This window comes from Sinocyclocheilus rhinocerous, unplaced genomic scaffold (assembly GCF_001515625.1).
Source record: "Sinocyclocheilus rhinocerous isolate Xijiao unplaced genomic scaffold, SAMN03320098_v1.1 scaffold1522, whole genome shotgun sequence".
Taxonomy (NCBI): domain Eukaryota; kingdom Metazoa; phylum Chordata; class Actinopteri; order Cypriniformes; family Cyprinidae; genus Sinocyclocheilus; species Sinocyclocheilus rhinocerous.
Genome location: NW_015637563.1, coordinates 190566 through 195823, shown reverse-complemented (window position 1 = coordinate 195823; position 5258 = coordinate 190566). Strand labels below are relative to the sequence as shown.

The 5258-nt window shown below is 39.4% G+C and overlaps 1 protein-coding gene across 1 annotated transcript in view; it reads left to right on the top strand.

The window, feature by feature from the left end:
- The first annotated feature begins 4571 nt into the window (after positions 1-4571).
- LOC107749062 (protein FAM124B-like) overlaps positions 4572-5258 on the top strand; it is an 11657-nt gene continuing 10970 nt past the window's right edge. The window contains exon 1 of the mRNA XM_016564111.1: positions 4572-4597. The gene's annotated coding sequence lies outside the window, so the exon portion shown is untranslated. The remainder of the gene's footprint in view (positions 4598-5258) is intronic.

The window sequence follows — 5258 nt, the reverse complement described above, 5'->3', positions numbered from 1 at the left end:
TAACTCAGGCTACATACAGGTTCAGGTGCAGGTGCGTACCTGAGGGACTAAGGCATTAAGAGTGTTACGACCGTTTCTTTTAGGTAAATATTTTTGTTGCGTTGTATTACTCTGTTTCTTTCTTTCCCTCTTGCTCTCCTCTTTGGCCTGCTCTCTCATAGGTTGCATGATGCTGTGGTGACGGCGCATAATTGGTCGCTCTATTAAGGCGGAGTCTTTTAAGAACGCTGCTTGCCAGCAGTCGGGGAGCTCATTGTTGGTGCGAACACGAACGGGTTCAGGGCTCCTGGATTCCTCCTCCGGCCGGCAGCCAAACTAATGTTTAACACCCGCTGTTGGGACCAGAACTTCTCATTTTGTGAAACAGTTTGGGTTTTGTTTTTGGTTAGGAAGTTAGGTAAGCCGGCTGTATTTTTATTTGATAAATTAATTAGGTTATTTAATTTCTCTTTTTTTGTTGTTCTAGACCCCTTTTTTGTTTGTTATGTTGACCTGTGGCTACCCCGAAGGGATGCTCTTCATGTTTCACTTATAATCTTCAATAAACCTAACAGTATGTTGTTTACGTGAATGGCATGCTTGTTTGGTCCCCGACTGGAGTGATTTCTTCTTTAATCTCTGTTTCTTTCTTTCCCTCTTGCTCTCCTCTTTGGCCTGCTCTCTCATAGGTTGCATGATGCTGTGGTGACGGCGCATAATTGGTCGCTCTATTAAGGCGGAGTCTTTTAAGAACGCTGCTTGCCAGCAGTCGGGGAGCTCATTGTTGGTGCGAACACGAACGGGTTCAGGGCTCCTGGATTCCTCCTCCGGCCGGCAGCCAAACTAATGTTTAACACCCGCTGTTGGGACCAGAACTTCTCATTTTGTGAAACAGAGCGTAGGGGTGTCCTGCCCTTTTTCTTTGTGAAACTGTTTGGGTTTTGTTTTTGGTTAGGAAGTTGGGCAAGCCGGCTGTATTTTTATTTGATAAATTAATTAGGTTATTTAATTTATCTTTTTTTGTTGTTCTAGACCCCTTTTTTGTTTGTTATGTTGACCTGTGGCTACCCCGAAGGGATGCTCTTCATGTTTCACTTATAATCTTCAATAAACCTAACAGTATGTTGTTTACGTGAATGGCATGCTTGTTTGGTCCCCGACCGGAGTGATTTCTTCTTTAATTTGTTTGGGAATCCATCACCAATCCTATCTCCATTATCCCCCTTTTGTTCCCTAGACGCGGGGCGTAATAAAGAGTCTTTGGCTGTATCCAAAATCGCCCCCTATACCCTTAAATTGGGCACTATTTGTAGTGGTGTCCGAAACCATAGTGGATGTTCTCGAGTGCACTCATTCGATCCCACAACGCACTGCAAAAACGAGTGTACAACCGGTGCACGCTCAAGGGCTAGAGAATACCCATAATGCATTGTGAGAGTCGCACACCGAATGAATTTCCCCGTCTCACCAGAAGATGGTGCCCGAAACTGAATCATCCATCCATTCATTTTACAAAGCGCTCGTCCACGGCATAATACAGTATAATACAACACAGGAATAAATGCATTGTAAATTGATTACTACATTTTTTAAACTAGGGTTTATACATAATTTCCATGACAGAGTTCAGGATAAATTCTTTCACCTTATTAGTTGAGCTGCCAGTTTGCCAGTTTCAAATGATTAAACAGCAAGCACAAACTATGCAAAAGCGGCAGTCCTTCCGGTGCACTCGGTGTCTGAATTCACTCACTTGTTTTCATTCACTCCTTCAAGTGAACTGTATTAGTGGCCTAATGTAGGAAAAAGTAAATGAGGGTATAGGGGGTGATTTTGGATACAGCCTTTGACTTTATTGTCAGGCACTCATCCCTTCAGCATGGTGTAGTGGTTATTTGTTTCCCATAGTGTCCTCTAGAGCAGTGCTTCTAAAATCTGTCCTGGGAACCCACAACTGCTGCACATTTTGTATGCATCCCTCATAGGCCACACCCAAGTCTTGCAGACTCTACCAATGAGCAGATGAGTTGAATCAGGTGTGTTAGATGAGGGAGACATACAAAATATGCAGTGGATGGGGGTCCCCAGGACAAGTTTTAGAAGTACTGCTCTGAAGGATGCAGTGCGAGTTCCTGTTCGAAAGGGAACATCTCAGGTTATTAATGTAACCATGGTTCCCTTACAAGGGGAAATAGGCACGGCGTCTCCTTACCATGCTTAATGTATTCCTGTGCACGTCCCATTCAGACATGAAGTGGATGACGTGTTTTACAGGTGCCCTTTTATACTCACGGTCTCACTAGTAGTGACATCATAGTTCCTGCATGTTTAGACACATGCTTCAGACACGCCAGATAACCGCACGGCGTCTCCTTACCATGCTTAATGTATTCCTGTGCACGTCCCATTCAGACATGAAGTGGATGACGTGTTTTACAGGTGTCCTTTTATACTCATGGTCTCACTAGTAGTGACATCATAGTTCCTGCATGTTTAGACACATGCTTCAGACACCGGTCATGCCAGAGACATTCCCCATAGTGCCCACTAGAGGATGCAGTGTCTCGTTTCCCTTCTCTGAAACATGCTTACATGATAACCTGAGACATTCTCACAGTGTAGCACAAGCACGTTTGCGCTTCCACAAGAACCAGTGATATTTGTTCTCTTGTGTCAAGCACTGATCTATGGGAGCCTTTTATAATTATGCCTTTTTTTCCCTCATAATTACAAGTTTATATCTTGAAATTCTGAGTTTATATCTTGCTTATATTCTGTTTATAGTCTGAGTCTTTTTTTTCCTTCTTTTGTAATTCTATGGTGGAAACTGCCTTCCATATCGATTAGTGCCAGTGATATTTGTTCTCTTGTGTCAAGCACTGATCTATGGGAGCCTTTTATAATTATGCCTTTTTTTCCCTCATAATTACAAGTTTATATCTTGAAATTCTGAGTTTATATCTTGCTTATATTCTGTTTATAGTCTGAGTCTTTTTTTCCCTTCTTTTTGTAATTCTATGGTGGAAACTGCCTTCCATATCGATTAGTGTATATATATATATATGAGAATAAAAGGTTTAATTAAGTTTGTTCACCATCCAATTAATCGTGTCTTTTCAGATGAGTTGGATTAAACTACTCACTTCCTATGGATTACTTTTACAATGTCTTTATGAACTTTTTGGGGCAAAAATGATGAGAGGGGATGAGTAAATTATGACCGTTTTTTTTTTAAGTCACACAAACTATCTTAGACTCTTGAATTTGAAAAACTACCATGTACTCTTATAGCTCATGAAGCACAAGAATAGATTATTCCAAAACTGGCCAAAATACCTTCTTCTAATTAAGAGGTTTGCCTGTTCAGTTATTTCTGTCAATTTTCCATATACTAAATGCTAAGCAGATTTATTACAAATTATTATTATTATTATTATTATTATTACAGTCTTGGATAAGTATTTGCTCCAAAGGCCAAAGCTGAGAAAGAAAATGGTGCTATAAGGTGGAAAACAGTAACAATTTTAAACATTTTATAAATAGTAAAAATGTTACAGCCTTGCTGACAGAATGAAAACCTGTTAACAAAGAATGCATGATTTTATTATTAAATGGCACTGAGATTAAATATTGCAACTTGAGTTTCAATACAGTTCAAATAATCTGTAAAGAGTTTCAATGCAACATTTTTGTCTGTAAAGTCTTGAGTGTAACTATTTTTTGCACCTAGAGTAAAATAAATGTATGCAAATAAAATGCACATTTTTGCCTGAAAGAAAGAAAGACAAAAATGTCCCTAAGGTTGCACAAGGGTTACATTTTTAGATGCCATTGTGTAGTGTAGCATGAAGATTTGTCCTTTCAGAAATGACAGTAAAGCACAAGCCTGCTAGTTAGAAAGGATCGTGCTTTGTTTTGATACAGAATTCTTTTTATGACTGATTTATTAATTAAACACATAGGCCTATAGTAGGATGCAATACACATTCCTCAGTTTTCATACAATTAAAATCTCCATTGTTCAGGACTGCACACTACTTGAGAAGATGCTTGTTTAAAGCGTGTGTCCCACACAGGTCCGATGACAGCCATCTGCTGGGGTCCAGGCCCCTGGCTTCTCATTGTCAGCTTCAGAGAGAGCAGAAAAGCCCTTCCCCCGACTCCTCATTTCTGAGCTGTTCTCGAGACACACACGGCTCCATCTGAAAGAGCTTGTCCATTGATATTTCAGATTTGAGTTAGAGTCCCTCTGATCATCATCATGAATAATAAAGGCTGAAGTGACGTCAGCGTGAACTCGACTCCGCGAGCGCAAACGCTTTTCACAAGGCGAGCCAAAGCAGAGATCTTAGGCATGTTTGAGGCGGGTTTTGCACGCGAGTAAAGGCAGAAATGCTCCGAGAACCGCGTCGCTTCTCGGTTAGCAGGACTGAGGATGAGACCGCGGGGTGAGTTAGTGGAGAAAGCTAAACATCAGCTCACTTTTGTTTGCGTCTCTAAGCGGAGCAACACAGTAACGGACAGAGCCCAGCGCTTTATGACGTAACAACAGACGATACACTGTAACATTACAAACAACTTTTGATCTTCAAATGCGCGCCAGTGAATGTGGATGAAGGTAATCTAAATCAGGCAACTATTTATTATTCATTGTATGCGTGCAACCTACCAAGTGTTGAACGACCATGAATTAAACTTTAACGTTTTTAACTCGCTTTGGCTGTTTAGGGACATTAATGAAAATGCAACTAGTTTCAGGATGTTTGCTTACAATAGCACTTTTGTTTTATAGAATATGTCTTCCTTATGCTAATAAATGTATTGATGTTTGTATACCAAAAAATCTTGTCAGGCAGACAAGGGTCATTAGATGACATTAAAAGACTTTATTTAAGGATCACAGTGCAGCCTCCAAAAACAAATTCTTATTTTAAATATTTACCATCTTTGCCAACATCATCCAAACCACTAGGTTTTACCCATTTATCAGCAAGAAGTTTTTTTTTTTTCAATCATTTCAAATACAATAATGTTTAGTATGATGATCAGATTCTTTTATTTATTTTAACAGGTCCGAATAAGTGTTGTTTCATTTTTACATAAATATTTTACATAAATGTTATTCTGAATGATGATGGAACATTATTTCATTTTGACATTTTTTCACAGACGTTATTTGAAACGTTAAAGTACTTTACTTACATTTAATATGCTTTTTATGTATATATAGCCTAGTCACTTTTGTAAATTTAATTTGATGTGGATATGTCTTTGACACA